General features: G+C 33.5%; 1 long non-coding RNA gene across 9 annotated transcripts in view; it reads right to left on the bottom strand.

Moving 5' to 3' along the window:
• LOC140631635 (uncharacterized) overlaps positions 1-15,642 on the bottom strand; it is a 112,819-nt gene extending 97,177 nt beyond the window's left edge. For 7 of the 9 annotated variants that reach the window (XR_012029163.1, XR_012029164.1, XR_012029165.1 and 4 more), the window contains exons 1-4: positions 15,471-15,642; positions 8,862-8,940; positions 5,505-5,598; positions 5,054-5,142 (exon numbers count right to left, since the gene is read on the bottom strand). This is a non-coding gene — a long non-coding RNA (uncharacterized lncRNA). Of the gene's footprint in view, positions 1-2,449; positions 2,587-4,640; positions 4,844-5,053; positions 5,143-5,504; positions 5,599-8,861; positions 8,941-15,470 lie in introns of those variants that run through there. The other 2 variants (XR_012029167.1, XR_012029166.1) reach the window with 2 other exon arrangements.
• Between the last annotated feature and the right edge of the window lie 2,644 nt (positions 15,643-18,286).

Raw genomic sequence — 18,286 nt, 5'->3', positions numbered from 1 at the left:
CATGGCTGGGGTGGTGGGAGAGGGGCATAAACAGAATCAGAGTACATTAATAAGGTTATTCTATATGAAATCTGCTGTGCCTGCCACAAGCTTCTACCTACTTTGAGATACACAGCAACCCAATCTTGCCCCAAAGTCTCTAAGATTTACAAGATTCATTTTTCTTGTGATTTTTAAAAATCTAGACAACACATACTAATTTTGTGCTTTTTCAGGAATAAACTATTTGACAGAATGGGGATTTTTTTAAGTATTAAAATATTAACTGATAATAAGAAGCTAACGCCTATTCAGCATTAATTTGTACCTAGCATTATTTTAACTGTTTGCACATTATATCTCAATTAAACTCCACAACCATCCTTTGAAATAAGTACTAATATTTTCATTAAATTTAAAGATAAGGAATTGGTCAGAGAGAGGCTAAGTAGCTTAGTCAACTTTATGTAATTAACAGACTCTTGAACTTTCTGACATAAAAGGACAAGTTTTAGCTGTTATGGTATATAGTACTGCTCACTAATGTGATTAAAAGTATAAGACAGAAAGTGGTTTCTGTCTAATATTAACATCTTAACCTAATATTAGATTTCCAAACAAGTAAAGTTTCCAGTGAAGAATTTTTATTATGGAAGATCTCACTCTGGCTCCATTATTTTTATTATTTTTATTTTTAAAACCATGTATTTATTTTAGAAAAAGAGAGAGCACAAGCAGGAGGAAGGGTGGAGGGAGAGATTCTTCAAGCAGACTCCCTGCTGAGTGCTAAGCCCCACCGGAGACCCTGAGATTATGACCTGAACCAAAACTAAGAGTTGGACACTCAACCTACTGAGCCACCCAGGTGCCCATGCTCTGTTATTTTTAAAACAAAACTTCCTCTTATGATTTTCATTTCAATTATATTCACAGCATCATCATAATCTATACACTCATATTTTTATTTTTATTCACGTTTCAATATTAATGAATTTGTTAAAATTAGTAATGACCAAAAAAGTTTGCTTTCAAAATATCCCAATCATTTTCATTATTGTGACAAATAATTTAGTACTATATTTAATAATCTAATGGGGGATAAAATGATACCTTATAAGGAAGACTTCAACATTTTAGAAAATTCTTGAATGACATAGTTTTTAAAATCCTTAGATGATTCAAAAGTCTAATAAATTCTTTTTATATACAATAATGTGAGATTTTAAAATATTAAGCAATAGAAGCCTCTTGAATCCATGACTCCTATCTGTTAATAGTCAAAGGTGTATTTATATCACATCTATGAAAGAAAAGAAGTAATAATACCTTTTTATTGTGTCTTTCTTTCCAAAACGTACCTTAACAAAGATCCTGAGACAGTCTTTCATGATAGAAAGCATGAATATAATGAGAGAGTCAACCCAGGCAAGTATCTTACATTTATTCAAACTATAAAATTGCTAGTATCTAGAAAACTTGTGCTGAATCAACTTTATTTAAATGGAATATTGCAGCACATTCACAATAGAAGCTCAAACCTTTTCCTCTGCATGATAATATGCCTTTATGTTTTTCAGAAAGAAAATTCTCAGAACATTAAAGAAAGTAGAAATTCTTATTATTCAAGAAGTTGGGTAGAAGAAATGTGATGACTCTGACTTCAATAAAAGGCAAGTCTTATTCCAAACAGTGGATTCATTTTTATTAGGCAATCTTGTTTTTATGGTAATTGCCAGTACAGTTTATGCAGGGAAGTCTGAACTATGGGCTAACATAGATTCCATTATTTTGTGTAGAAAATAAAGTGTGGTAAGGCTACCTCATCTCAAAGGCTGATGTTCTGATTATTTATTTCATGTTCTCATAATATCCAATAAACTTATAAGTTGAGTATTGTAGGAAAACTCTAAGTTTAATGATTTACACTTTAAGCTTATATGATGTTACATACCAACTATATTTCAATTTTAAAAACATTAAATTTAATGAACTTGCTGTGTTAACTACATTTATGTGGTCTTTATTTTTTTTAATGTGGTCTTTAAAAAGTCTCATCATCACACTTTTTAAAATATTTCTGAATCTTTTTTTTTTTTTTTTCTAATTTGGGGGGTAAGTATTTTATATAACCATCCATTTGTTAAAACCTACAAGCAACTTTCTTTTAAAATTCTGTTTCACTGAAGTCAATTATATGTCTTTGAGTCAGTGTTGAGCACCTACATTGTGCCAGGCACTATTCATGACTGGAAAGATAAAATGACATTTGGTGGAATCCTTGCTGTTGCTTAGCTCATTTAATTAATTTATTTTTCAGAATTAGGCATTAATCATTAAATAACTATGTTTTTCAACAACTGTATTTGTTTTTAACTATAACACAATTAAATCAAAAATATACTTTTCTGGTAATGCCTTTTTTTTTTTTTTTTTTTAAGATTTAAAGATGAGAGACACAGAGAGAGGCAGAGACACAGGCAGAGGGAGAAGCAGGCTCCATGCAGGGAGCCCGATGTGGGATTCGATCCAGGGTCTCCAGGATCGCGCCCTGGGCCAAAGGCAGGCGCCAAACCGCTGCGCCACTCAGGGATCCCTTTTTCTCACTTTCTAAAAGGAAAAGAGAGATAACTAAAAACTGAATAGAAAATATAAATTAACTAGTATTCAGATTATTAAAGACGCATCCAAAGCAAAATGATATAGAAAGTTAAAATATGCGATTGAAGATAGGTAAGTAGGTAGCTAAATATCCACGTATATCTGTAAGCCAGATAATAATGGATTAGTCCTATTAATATTAGATAAAATCATCTTATATAAAATGCCATTGATTTTGATAAAAGAAATCACTGAAAGTGAGCAAAATATAAAATTACTGGAAAAGTATAACAGGGCAGCCCCGGTGGCGCAGCGGTTTAGCATCGCCTTCAGCCCAGGGCGTGATCCTGGAGACCCGGGATCGAGTCCCACATCGGGCTCCCTGCAAGGAGCCTGCTTCTCCCTCTGCATGTGTCTCTGCCTCTCTCTCTAGCTGTGTCTCTATGAATAAATAAATAAAATCTTTAAAACTAAAAAAAAAGAAAAGTATAACAATTCTAATGTAATATGCAGCTAATAAAGCCTCAACAAAATATGAAGCAAAAATATCAACATAATTAAAAGACAAATATACAATCAAAATATGAGATTTTAACATTTTTCTCGTGATAATAAATCAGGTGGGAAAGTATGAGAAGGACTTAGACAATTGGAAAACACAACTAATATCAATGATCGAAGATACAAATAGAAGCCAATGATTGAAGATACAAATAGAAGCCACTACATTAAAGGTATAGAAATATGGATGATTTTCAATTATGTGCAACATGCTATTTTAGCATGGGCTAGACTATAAAGAGAATCTCAACGCTCTTTTAAAAAAATGACAAACAGGAATTTGTTCTTTGATGAGACTGCGATTAAGTTAAAATAATTGACAACACGTTTAAATCTCAGTACTTAAACTTCAAAAAATCCTGAGTTCAAAGAAGGAAGCATGATGTAAAAGTGGACATATTTATAACTGAACATTGATAAAATATTCCTTATTGAATGTATCCATATGCAACTTAATTTAATAAAATATTTCTTAAGGGGATATACAGTTTAATCATCACAGATTATGATTATCCACAGTGTTGCAGATTGATAACCCTGTAGATAGGGCTGTTGTTGCTGGAGTGAACAGCATAGGGACATAGACAAGATATTTTGTGTAGTTATTATCAGAAGGGACACAGAACATCCCTCCATTATTGTCATACTGTCTACCAATATTGCTTTGAGAAAATTGTCCTGAACAATGTACTGGATTGGGAATGTAGACATCTGAATTTTAGTCTTCAGCTTGGACATATTTTGGAACACTGGACATATATTTCAGGCCATAGACCGTTCAATTCTTATGCATCTGCCATGGCAAATCACTGGACTAATCCTCTAAGAATCTGGATATTAATAAATATTAGCCTTGCAGGGTAAGGAGAAAAGCTTGGTAAAGTAAAGAAGTGAGAATAATAATCAATATTTCTGAGTACCTAGTTTTATTAAATGTAGAAATGGGGATGATGAGAAATATTTTGAGTACAAAGGTGCCCCCAAGGCACGCAGAAAATTCACAGTGAGTATTTTAAATTTAAAGGGAGACACGGCAATACTGGAGACTTGCCACACATCATGTGAATTACCGGTTAGAAATCACTGTTTTAAGATTAGATTGCATTACACTTCTCTCCAGGTCATGTTTTTGGAAAGCTGGGTTTTTAGAGGCCTTTATGTAAAAGGCAAGTACAATGCAAAAATCAATATAGAACAGGAAATGAGAGTGGTGGTGTTGAATCAGAGTCCAGTATTTTACAAGGTGAATACTGTGAATAGTATTTAATAAGTACTGGTATTTTTTTTTTTAATGCAACAGGCAATATAGTGAATAAAAGAAAATTCTTGCTATCATTACTGATTGTAGGTAAGAGCAAAGTTAAGAATTAAAGAACAGTATTTCTCTGTTACTTTAAAGAGATTATGTTTTTTTCAAATGACTATTAATTTGTCAAGACATAAATACTTTGAACTTTAATAGAAATCACTACTCAATAAATGGAACTGTTAGGTATTTCTTTTGATTTCGTGTGTCAGGACAAAAGAATGGTAACTGAGGACGCTCTGAACTGCGAAAGTCTGAAAGTCTCTGATTTTGCTGACACGTCAAAAAAGACACTCTGAAGTTAAGTAAATATTCTAAAGCTGCGCATCTTGAATAAGACTGATTGAAGGTTGAGACTCAAGCTCTTTGACTCCTGGGAGTATGTTCTTGGTTATCATGCTGTAAATATGTAAAAATGTATAAATATGTAAATAATGCTGATGGAATCTTATGAATTTATAATTGGAAACTCTAGAATATCCTGAAAATAATAATAATTAAAGTTTAATACTATGGATATATTTATAAATTCATAGTCTGCAAACATTCTATAACTGTGACAACATAAAAGACAGTAATGTCTTTTTATATATTTATTATAAATCATACCTGGTGACAAAATGACACTCCAAGCAAATTTCACCTTTTGGTCTTCTGTTTTTTCCACTGAAATAATTCTAAGTTTTTGGTCTCCATTTCTGAGGGCAAAATTTTCATACATTGAGACATATGCACAAAAACAGTGACAAATTATACTTCATCAAAATTAGAAATTTTGCATCAAAAGACCCTTGTTATAAAGGTGAAAAATCAAGCCACAATATAGATATAGATGATATAGATATAGATATAGATACAGATATAGAATACACATAGAATATAATATATGATGTGTATATATATTCAATACATATATCCAATATATGAAGAAAACAATAATAATTTGAACAATTTGAACATTTTACTAAAATAGATACATTGATTGCAAATAAACATGAAGAGATGGTCAATATCATCAGTTATTAAATAAATGACAAAACTATAATGTGAGGGACGCTACCTGCCTTCCACTCAGGTTGTGATCCTGGTCCCAGGATCGAGTCCCACATCGGGCTTCCCCTTCTGCCTGTGTCTCTGCCTCTCTCTCTGTGTCTCTTATGGATAAATAAATAAAAATATTTAAAACAAAGACAGAAACAAAAACAAAAACACAATGTGATATCACCAAATACTATCGTGATGGCTAAAATCAACAAAGTAAAATTCAAATATTGATCAAAATGTTCTCTAATTGATACTCTCATATGTTGCTGATGGAAGCCCAAAATAAAAACTCTACTTTGAAAAACTGTCAATAAATTGAACATATATTTACTCTATTACCCTCTAATTTTATATCTAGTTGTTTACCCAAGAGAACTTAAAATTTAAATCCACACAAACACCTGTATTTAAATGTATACTAGTGTTTTTCATAATCACTATAGACCGCCAAAAAGTTAAATATTCCTCAACTGACAAATAGATAAACTCTGGTGTGTGCATACAATGGAATATTACTTGACAGTAAGAGAGACCAAATTGTTAATAATATGCAGACAGAGATGGGTCTCAAAAACCGTAAAATAGGGGCACCTAAGTGGCTCCGGTCGGTTAAGTGATGGACTGTTGGTTTGGGCTCAGGTCATGATATCAGGGTCCTGGGATCAAGCCCTGTGTGGGCAGAGTCTACTGGAGATTCTCTCCTCTCCCTCCCACTCTGCTCCTCCCCACCCCTCACACCTGCTTAAAAGTGAACTCTCTCTTTCAATCTCTCTAAATAAATATATAAAACCATTTTTAAAACTAATGAAATAATTCCAGCAAAAAAGGCTAGCTGACAGGGTTTGGTTGGAGGGAGAGATTTACTAAAAAAGGGCATAAGGGAACATTTGTGATGATGCGGTAATTGTTATATAAAATGCATATATTTTTCAAACTTGCTGGAATTTCAAATTCAATTAAATTTAAATGTTATTGTATGTGAAATATATTTCACTACTCTGACTTTTTAAAAATCTAATTTTACTTTAAAAACTTATATTGTATCCAAAACACAATTAAGTACATGGTTACTTTTTTCACCACTTTTCAAATAATGACTCCACCCTACTCGATTATAATTCATTGTTTAATGATGGCTCATATGTGTTTGTCATTTAGTATAAGAAATTTAAGATATAAGCCAGATAGTTAGCTTTTTATACTGCCATATTTTTGACATATAAATGTTTAAGATACACATATTTATATTACACAGAATGCAATGAAACACAATTTAATTTTAGGCTAAAATCTGATAAATAATCTATACTTGATGCCCTTCCAAGCACATTTGGATGCAGTTATAGCTAGCCTAAGGCTTTTTCCCACTCTCTCTTCTCTTCTGGAGCAACACATACTTGGCCAAAGATGAAAAATGTCACCAGTCTCCCAGCTGTTGAGGTTTTATTTTTTCTTTCAGCTTAATACAGCTAATCAGCTGCCAAATTTAAAATATCACTTTCTCCACTTTTATTATACTCTAATCTGTCCCCACCTTCTTCTTGCAATTAGTGTTTAGCTGCACATAATTTTATGTGTAATTCCCATGAAGCTTCTAGCACACATCTGGTACCTAATATGGACTCAAAACGTATAGCTATAATAATGATAACTTTTATTATTATTTTATCTTCATAAGAGATTTTTATTTTATGTGATTAAAGCATAGTTATTTTTTAAATTTTGATTTTATTTTAGTTAACATGCACTGTTATGTTAGTTTCAGGTGCACAATACAGTGATTGAACAATTCTATACATTACTGAGTGTCTGTCATGATAAATGTACTCTTCATATCCTTCATCTATTGGACCCATCCCTCCACCCACCTTCCCTCTCTAACCATCAATTTGTTCTCTATAGTTAAGAGTCTGTTTTTGGGTTGTCTTTTTTTTTTTTTTTCCCTTTGCTTTTTTTTTTTGTTGTTGTTGTTGTTTATAAAAGGTAGTTATTTTACTTTTTTGTAGAAATTTATTTTGCAGTCTAAGTTTCAAGGGCAACAATTTTGCACAGTATATTTTGTTTCTAAGTATGGATTAAAATGTGTTCCACTTATTGCTGTTTTGGTGTTTTTTTAGATATTAGATATACAATATCAGAGTTCAAAAGTGAATGTATTAAAAGTTCATTCTATGCCAGATATTATGCTGTTTGGAATTCAACAATGTGTAAAAACAGATATATCCCTTGCACTCATAGAGACACTATTTATGTACCAAATGGTATAAAATTGCTCATTTTTTTAAGAAAAAAATACATTATTTTTATTTAAGTAAAACAAAATATTGAATAACATCAGCAATCTTCAATATGGAAAAAAATAGTCCTTTGATAAAAGTTCAAGAATTTAAGTGGAAGTAACATTGTAAAAAAGTCACACTTATGCTTTTAGGTTCAATTTTTACCATCTGAGGTGGAATCATGTTAACATTTATAACGCTTTAGGAAAATTTTATGAAGTGTATATAAACTTTAAGAAATATTTAATTTTCTTTTCTAATTATTGGATATTTTAAAAATTATGTTTTAGTCTTTATCCAGGATTTCTATATAGTGATATGATTCATTTTCTCTGTTCAATTTTATTTAATTAATTTATTTTTAAATATTTTATTTATTCCTTTGAGACAGAGAGATACAGAGAGAGAGGGGGAGCATGAACAGGGGAGAAGGAGAGGCAGAAGGAGAGGGAGAAGTAGACTCCCTGCTCAGCTGGGAGCCTGATAGGGGACTCGATCCTAGAACCCAAGATCATGACCTGAGCTGAAGGCAGATGCTTAACCATCTGAGCCACCCAGGTGCCCTTTCAATTCAATTTTAACAACAATGAATGCATTTTTTTTAATCTTTGTAATTCTGAAGTTCTTGTTTGGGTGGCATATTTATTTTTCTGTAGTGTTTAGAATTACAAAGATTATCTGTAGGCTTTGTTGAATCTGTCTTCCATTTAGACCTCAGAGGTAAAGCTGGTGATCCACAAAGCCCATAATGAAGTGCCCACCCATCAACTGGATATAAAGAATATAATTTAACCAAGTGGAAATATTCAAAAGTAATGAAGAGACCTGGAGTTTCTAATACTATTCAAAATTTTCTTCTGAACATCATAAGTCCACAATGGGAGAATTTGATCCTCTGACTTGCAAGGGGTCTTGAAAGAAGGGGCTTTTCCAGTGACCCTGAACACTTCTGGAAGGAACTGCTGACATTTCATTGCCTGGAGAATTCTCTATTTGACCTCAAAGTCTGGGGTATAGTCCTACATGAGATTCTCCCCAGGACTACCACAGATCATTAACCCTGTTGAAATCACCATTCCTGGGACTGTTCCTACCTTGACTCTTTAGCTTCCGGTTACAAGGGGGATAAACTCATGAGGAAGTGGTAGCAAGTTCTTGTTCACTTATGGGATCCTGCAACCAAAAAGAAGAGTAAGCAGATCTCTAAGTGAAAAATAAATGATGGAGGAGGTAGATTATCTAAAATCAAACAAGCAATTAAACCAACACCTAAATCAATTGCAATATTAAATACAAAACAACCTTTGGGGAATGTAAAAAATATTTTAAAAATATAATTTCAGCAGACAAGTCAAAACCCTGTCACTTCTAATTAAAATCCTCCAAAATTAAAAGTAAAAATTAAACAGCAAAAATTCAACAAAGTACTCTTCTTAAATATGTTAATAAAATCATACGAGAAGTACTCGTAAATTTATTGAATGAAGGTAAGTGCAATAGAAAACAAGAATAATAGAATAACAAAACAATAATGTTTATTTTAACTCTAAAAGGTAAAAAAGGTCAATCAACATTTTGTGTTTTTTTTACTCTTTTTCATTGTTGTTTTGCTTTTTACACATTTTCCCCCAATTTTATTGAGAAATAATTGACATTTATCAATGTATAAACTTAAGGTATACAGCATGATGGTTTGGATGTGCTTGATTAAATGAAAATAGAACAAAAATTATGTATTTCATTTCTCTGATATGTATTTGATCCTGTCATTGTAGCACAAAAGCAACCATCAGTACTAGTCAGTAAATGGGAATGGCCATGTTGCAATAAAACTTCATTTACAAAAATATGTGGTTAGTTAAATTTGGCCATTTTCTGATCCTGACCTATCAGATTTACAACTTTAAAAGAGAGGAAGCTACCTTTCATCAGGTAGGTAGAAAAAAGAGTACTCCCACATGCAGTTGGTATAAATGTTAGTTATAATAACTTTCTTGAAAAGCATTATTGAACATATAAATGCCTTTGATCCAGCAATTGCACTTTTGGAAATCTATTCCATTACAAAGATGGAAGAAATGGGTACACATGGATATTGGGGTGTACATACACATGGTGTTTTGTGGTGGAAGAAAAATGTCCATCAGTCAAGAAATGGTTTCATAAATTACATCATGTCAAAAACATATTAGGCGACCATTAGACAAACAAATTACAGATACACTGCTAACTACACCAGTTGTACCATACTATACCCATCTGAGAAAATACTTTTACTTGGAGCAAATGATGTAAAGAGATAAACACCAATAAAATGTAACATCAAATTGTTAAAAAAAAAAAGAAAGAAAGAAAGAAAGAAAGAAAGAAAGAAAGAAAGAAAGAAAGAAAGAAAGAAAAAGAAAAGAAAAAAATAAGTATCCTAAAAGTATCTAGGCAAAGAAGTCTACTACCAAAAGAGAAAAAGAAACCTCAAACATTTACCTTAGTTGTTGTAATACCAAACAGTATAATACAGAAGTCTCTGGTGTACCTTAAACCTTCCATTGTATTTGAGATTTTAAAAAATGAGGCCTAATGTATTATTTATATTTCATGAATAAATGCAAAAGTACAGGCTATCAGGCTTTATTTCTAAAATGTTTAAAATTAGTGGATCTATGTATGCATTGAATCAAATTGATGACTGAAGGAAAAATTATTTTGTAGATGCCAAGATATAGTTTTGTCATATGTATAGTTTCAGTTATTCTTTTCAGAACTTGACAGATATCACAAAATATTTTGTACAAGTCACTAGGAATATATCAGGAGGTTATTTTACAAAAAGCAAATAGAATAACCATTTTAAAAGTCAATAAGAAACAAATGTGTGGTCTAACACAACACAGTAGAAGCTAGTAGTCTGACATCAAGGTGTTAGAGGGTTAGCTCCTTCTGGGAGGTACAGAGAATCTGTCGCGTTCTTTCTCCTGGCTTCTGGTGGTTTGCTGGCACTCCTTGGTGTTGTTCCTGGACAAGTAAATACTTCACCTTGATTTCTGCCTTTATGATTCACACAAATCTATTGGATGCATGTCTTCTGGTCTTTACCTGGCATTCTGTTTGTATGGACAGCACTCATAATGGATTAGGGGCTCAGTGTACTCTAGCATGACTATCATAGCTAATTATATCTGTAACCGTAGTTCCAAATAAGGTCCCATTCTAAGGTACTGGGGTTTAGGATTTCCACATAAGAATTTTGAGGGATACAATTCAACCCACAACAGATGCTACGATGTATTTTTCCTGCAAAGGAAAATATAGTATTCTTACTCTATGATAATGGTTATTGTAGAAATATCAAGTGTATTTTTATTTGTTTTTCCTTTTCTTCCATTTTTTTTTTGTTTTTCTTTTAATTGAACATGTGCTATTTTGTTAGAAAAAAATCTGTGTTTAAATTTAAATGAATAAACCTATTGAAATACATTGCACTTTGACAGAAAAGTCTTTCCCAGGAAGTGTTCTGTAAGGAGAACTATGTAATTTATTTTTATTCTCCTATAAATAAAATTCTTAAGTATAATATGATTAAATCCTGTCAAGAAAAACTTTATCTTAATTGTTTTCCATATTTGAGGGTTATTTGGGAAAAAAAGGTTCTAAACCAATATGCCAGAAAGAAACAACACTAATCACTGAGTTTATGAAAAAGTTCAGTGACTCATATTGGAGATTTAAAATATAAAGAGCAGGAGAAGAGGGGCAGGGAAATTTAGGAAGAAACATACAAAATGAAATATTGCAATCTTAAAACGATGGCCTTTATCTTCCCTCTCTTGCCTTCATTTATTTCCTTATCCAACTTAGATTTCATAGTGAAAAATTTTAACCACTTTTGGTATTATCAACTTGCTTGAGGTATGTTAGAGTATGTATGCAGGGTCAGGGAGAGAATGAAGCCAAAGCAGATGGAAAAAGAAAAAAAAAAAAAAAACTAAAACAAATGGGGAGGTCAAGGGAATGAAATCCTGTGATTTCCAGAGAGTAAGGACTGAATATTTGTGTCCTTGCTGAAAAGGAAATGTGTTTTGTTGTTTGCTTATTTTTCTAAAGAAACACTGACCTGAGATGATAAGATTTGTGACTGGGAAAAAATAAATTGAGAATTGTACATAAAAAGTATTTATTGGTTAAAGTATTTTGAAGGATAATTTGTGGCTTAAATGTTCTTTAATGACAGGAAGTGCCGGGGATAGATATTTGTGTATGCATTTTGATTTAAAAATATAAGTTTTCTGGGCAGCCTCGGTGGCTCAGCGGTTTAGCGCCTCCTTCAGCCCAGGGTGTGATCCTGGAGACCCTGGATCGAGTCCCACGTTGGGCTCCCGCATGGAGCCTGCTTCTCCCTCTACCTGTGTCTCTGCCTCTCTTTCTCTCCTCTCTGTGTTTCTCATGAATAAATAAATAAAATCTTTAAATATATATGTTTTCTTTATGAACTATATATTATATATTATATATAGATAATAATATATGCAATATTATTAGAATCAACATTGTTTATTTGTCAAGTCTGAATCAAGCTTCCCCTCTTTTTAGATTCTTTCTCTCTCTGGCTATCTAAATTCTTGGTGAGTTGGTCCTTTTGTTTCTTTGCACATGTCCAAAAATAAGTATTTCCCACTACTATGTGTTCATATGTCTCTATCATCCAGTAAGCTGTAAATCTATTGGGGAAAAAAAATTTCTTGTTTTTTTAAAACAAAGTTGCTACCCAAAATAGGTTCTTTGAATGAATGAACAATTATCTCTCTTTTTAGCACACTTTTTTTGTACCCAACTTATTCACTTTGTTTTTTGGCAAAGAAATAAAATATTTTTGACATTATTGTGAGCATTCATGTTACCAAAATTTAAATGTATCACTGCCAGTTATGCTCCAAGTACATGTCAAATATAATATTACAAAATAGAAAAGTAGCAATTAAATTGAGATATAAGGAAATAATCATTGCTCCAAAAGTATTTATTGAGTGCTTTTGATACATGAACTATTGTTATAGACTTTATTTTATAGTAATGAATGAAAGAGAAAAAAATAAAATTCCTGTCGTGAGTTTATTATACTTTACTGAATATAGATATTCACCTGAAAACTCACTGCTGTACATTAGCTCATGCTACATTATCACATCATTGAACCTATGAACTGCTATAGATCATCATATTTCACATATTTTTAGATAACTTATGCTTTGCTTCATGTAATGATATTTAATTTTTACCTACTTTGTAAATTGAGGTGATAATGTACAAGTTCCCAAACTCTTACATTTCTGCCCTTATTATGAAAAAAAAAAATTCCTTCACCTTTTTGCCCCTGTAGATTTCAACTGACTCATCTCCTTTCCCAACAAGAACAGATACTCCACAGACACAGCAAGATGTGTCAAAATTTTATTTTTTAGCACTTATCTGAACCAAAATCACTGTGCAAAAACTTATCTTCAATAAAAATGAAAATTCACTTTGTACTTTATTTATTTATTTTTTTAGTGATCTTTATGTCTAATGTGGGGCTTGAACTTACAACCCCCAAGATCAAAAGTTGCATGCCAGCAGGCAGCCTACTTTATATTTTAAAGATGTAGTACAGGTTGTTGAAAGACACTTGAATATGCTCTTTTTACCAATGTGCTAAAAACACTAATTTCCAGGGGGTGAAACTAACCTTTCATACACACAAAAAATATGCCTGTTCCTTATAAAAACACATCACCTAATCCTTTGCCCTAAGATCCACTTTGAAATTGAATAGTACACATTTTTTTAAATTAAATACCTACCATAATTGGTTATTTTAAAAACTAATTTGTAATTGAAACTTACGTGTTTTAAGCATCAGCTTCTAAGGATCAGCCAGTTTTAAAACCATGGGATGCCCCAGGCACTTTTACATTGTGACCTTTATTTTTCATTAAATGTGTTATGTAAAATTGAATTTTGATGTAGTCCCTGACTTAGTTTAACCCTCAGTGACTTATAAAATCAAGCAATTAATATATTTTTAAAAAAAATCATTTTACTTCAGATTATGGTAGCACATTTCCCTCACACCTCTGTGCCTGATTTGACCCATGGTGCCTGACCCTATACATGATTGCTTCACAGGATACTTAGAGCTCATCATATCATATGAACCCACATGGACATAGCATTTATCTCCCTTTTAACAAGCCATATCAAAGTAAGGAGACCTAATTTCACACATTAGAGAAAAAGAGACAGAATCACTAATCAGGGACAAAGGAAAGCACATGTGAAATGAATGTGGGCTGGGTGAATTTTTTCCAATTATCAGGCTGTATACTATAAGGAAAAGATGATTTAAAAAATAGAAGAATGAACAGCTTTTGCTTCATTGTTTTTTTCTGGAAAAGAAAGACAGCAATTATTAATATGGAGTGTTTATTTTTGTCAATTTGCCACAGGAAAATATGGCAGAAAATGGTTTAATGTTCATAGAATGTGGGAAGATATTTCACAAGCAGAAAAGGGATACAGATCTTAAAATAGTAAACATTATGGTGGCACAAACAAGTGGTAGTCATGGTAGTCTCAATTTATTTTAATTATAGAAATTTGTTAAGTTCTATGTGCCACCATCAGAGAGAAAAAAAGATTGACATGTTTATGTTGTTACAAAATAAGAACATGAGAAAGTCTGGAAAAAAAAGGAAGTAACCCAGGCCTATACAGAACAACAACAACAAAAAAGTTAAGTTACATTTTAAAACAAGCATTAGAAATGTTTCTTATTTTAAATGCTCACTTATGAACACATAGACTCATGCACACACAAAGACTCAACCAAGGATGACTCATCTACAATATGCATTTGAACCCTAATTGCTCTTCTTTCCCATCCCCAGCCCCATATTGACACGTGTAACTAATAATTGCCACCAATAACAAATGAGTATTATCCTCTTGGGTCCTCCATTATAAAGCAATAGGCAAAGTATTAATTAAAATGTGGTATTGGGTCACCTGGGTGGCTCAGCAATTTAGCACCTGCCTTTGGCCCAGGACGTGATCCTGGAGTCTCAGGATTGAGTCTCATGTTGGGCAACCTGCGTGGAGCCTGCTTCTCCCTCTGCCTATGTCTCTGCCTCTCTCTCTCTCTGTGTCTCTCATGAATAAATAAATAAGATATTTTTAAAAAATGTGATATCATCCTTAAAGTTTTTACTATTTCCTATAATACTAATTATAGGCTAATAATTTTACTTCTAATACATATGCCAGTGTAGATGTTGCATTTTTTAGGTATGATTAACCTTTAACCAAATAACTTTGAGTAAAGCAGATTATCCTCTATGACGTGTGTGGGTTATATTCTATAAGTTAAAGACTTTAGGAGCAGAGACTGAGGGCTTCTTGAAGAAGAAACAAATTTTTTAAAAAGATTTATTCATTTTAGAGAGAGAGTGTGTGTGTATGTGCATGGGGTGGTGGGACACAAGGAGGGGCAGAGGAGAGAGACAGAGGAAAATCTCAAGCACACTTCCTACTGAGTGTGGATCCTGATGCAGGGCTCAATCACAGGATCCTGAGATTGTGACCTGAGGGATACCAAGAATTTGACACTGAACTGATGGAGCCACCTAGGCACTTGAAGAATTTTGCCTCAGGATAGTAATGTAGGATCTTGCCTGAGTTTCCAGCCTGCAGATTTTGGACTCAGGGCCACGACATCAATTTGCTTGAATTTCTAGCATGCTGGTCTGCTCTTCACATGCTAGATTTGCTAGTCCCCACAATCATGTGAGTCAATTCCTTAAAATAAATCTCTTTCTCTCTGTAGACATTCTATGTTCTGTTTGTCTGTAGAACCCTAACTAACATAATGATGATGGCGATGATGGTAACAATAATAATTCTAAATTACTTTAGAGTTCCAGAAAAAGAGAAGAATGTGGTGCAAGAAAAAAAATCTGAAAAAAATAATTAATTAAGCAAAAGATATGAACTTGTAGATTTGAGCAGCTTAGTAACTGCTGTCAGACACATCCAGATAAATACACACACAGACACATCATAATCAAACTGCTAAAAACTAAAGATGAAGGCAACATCATCAGAGCAATAGTAAGAAGAAAATGGCAAGTACTTTACCTAACAAGAAAATGAAACTAAAAAAAAACAAAAACAAAAACAAAAAACGTATGAGGTACTGAAAAAAAAAAAGAAAAAAGTACCCAAAATTCCACATCTAACAACATTCTCAGATGGAGAAAAAAAAAAAAAAGTTTCAGCAGATCAAGTTTGAAAAATTTCTGAAGAAAGAAAATAATAGAAGGGAGGCAAGATGGCAGAAGAGTAGGGGTCCTCATTTCATCTGGTGCCACAAACTTACCTAGATAACTTTCAAAACATCCTGGAACACCTATGAATTCAACCTGAGATGTAAAGAGAGAACAGCCAGAGGCTACAGAGAGAAAAGTGATCACTTCCTACAAGGTAGGAGGGTGGAGAAGAGGAAAGGAGGGGATATATTGGAAGATAAATGGTGAGGGGAGGAAGCCTTGGTAGGCTGCTACAGGAAGGTGGTACAGTGCACTATCGGGAACTTTAGAAGTCTGCTCCTGAGAGATTCTTCCCTGCCAAAGTGCTCAGTGGGGAAATAGGGAAGAATCACAGGTGGAGCAGTGAAGCCTCAATATTCCTGGAGACACAGTAAAAACAGGGGCACCCAAGAAAAAACTCAACTTGTGCCATAAATGGCAAACCATGGTTGGATCAAGGAACCGATGCTGTCCTAAGTCCTGGTTAAGGACTGGAACACAGCAACCCTCCCAGAGCATCTGGGAGACGTAGAGTGGGTGTGCACCCCAACAACTGAGCTCTTTCTGGCCCAGAGCCTGGCAGTAGACAGAAGCAGGCTATCTTCCATTCCCTCTGGAACAGGTGGATTTGGGGAGCACATAAGATGGGGAAAGCTCTCCAGCCACTAGGTGGAGAGCTTCCAATTTGTATGAATCAGTACCCACATGTTTGTCCCCAAGAGGATCTGAGCCAGTGTGCCTGAGAGGCTGTAGTTCAGTACATGAGGAGAGCTTCTAGCTACAGGGCTGGAGATCTGGCCACTGCCATTTTAATTTTTTTTTCTCCTTTCACCTCAGAGAGCTTCGGCCTCTAGTGAACAAAGGCCTCACAGGACAAACAACTCACATACAGACCAAAATACACTCAGAACCAAGTGAAGCACCATGTTGGTCCGCTCTGTGAGACTATATTCTCTCTTTCTTCCACTCCATCTCCTCTTTTGTCTTCTTGTTTTTGTTTTTGTTATTGTTTCTCTACAAAGTTTTGCTGATTTTACAAATTTGGAATTTAGCACCTTCTAACATACGGAACAAAATGTACTAAGAACCAAGAGGATTATCCTCTTGGTCCATTCTGTGAGACTATATTTTCTCTCCACAAGCACTTCCTCCCCACCCCCTTTTTAAAAAATTAACTAGTTTTTAGTTTTTTTTTTTTTTTTCACATAAAGAACTCTAGAGATTCTCTTACTGTAGAATTGAGATCTATTCAGGTGAAATTAAAAATACTTTAACTGAGATGAAGTCTAAACAGGATGCTCTAAATACTAGGGTTAATGAGGTAGAAGACAGAGTTAGTGACATAGAAGACAAGTCAATGGAAAGGAAGGAAGTTGAGGAAAAAATTAAAAAAAACAAGAGCCCAAGAAGAGAGGCTCTGGGAAATAAGTGATGGTTTGAGAAGGAATAATATTCATTTTATTGGGATTCCAAAGGAGGTGGAACAAAAAAAGAGGACCACAAAGTATATTTTAGCAAATCATAGCTGAGAACTTCCCTAATCTAGGGAAGGAAACAGGCATTCAAATTCAAGAGATATAGAGGATGCCGCCCCAAATCAACACCTTGGTATATAATAAAAAAGCTTGCATTTTCAGAAATAAAGAGAAAATCTGAAAAGCAACTCAAGATTCCTAAATTTTATTGGGAGAAATATAAGATTACCAGCAGACCTATCCTCAGAGACCTGGCAAGCCTGAAAAGGCTGACATGATATATACAGGGTACTAAATGAGAAAAATATGCAGCCCAGAATACTTTATCCAGCAAGGTTATCATTCAGAATAAGAGAGATAAGGAGCTTCTGGGATAGACAGAAACTGAAAGAATATGTGACCACCAAACCACCTCTGCAATAAATATTAAGGGGGACTCTGTAAGAGGAGGGAGCCCAAAGAACCAATCCAAAGAAACAGATGTATAGGTATTATAGAACACTAAATTCATATCTTTCAATAGTTACTCTGAATGTGAATGGGCTAAATGATCCATCAAAAGATGCAGGGTATTGGACTGGATAAAAAAGCAAGACCCATCTATGCACTGTCTACAAGAGACTCATTTTAGACCTAAGGACACCTCTAGACTAAAAGTCAAGGGATGGAGAACAAAGTACCATTCAAATGGTTTTCAAAAGAGAGCTG

Source organism: Canis lupus, chromosome 4, assembly GCF_048164855.1.
Source record: "Canis lupus baileyi chromosome 4, mCanLup2.hap1, whole genome shotgun sequence".
Lineage (NCBI taxonomy): Eukaryota > Metazoa > Chordata > Mammalia > Carnivora > Canidae > Canis > Canis lupus.
This window is presented reverse-complemented; position numbering and strand designations above follow the sequence as displayed.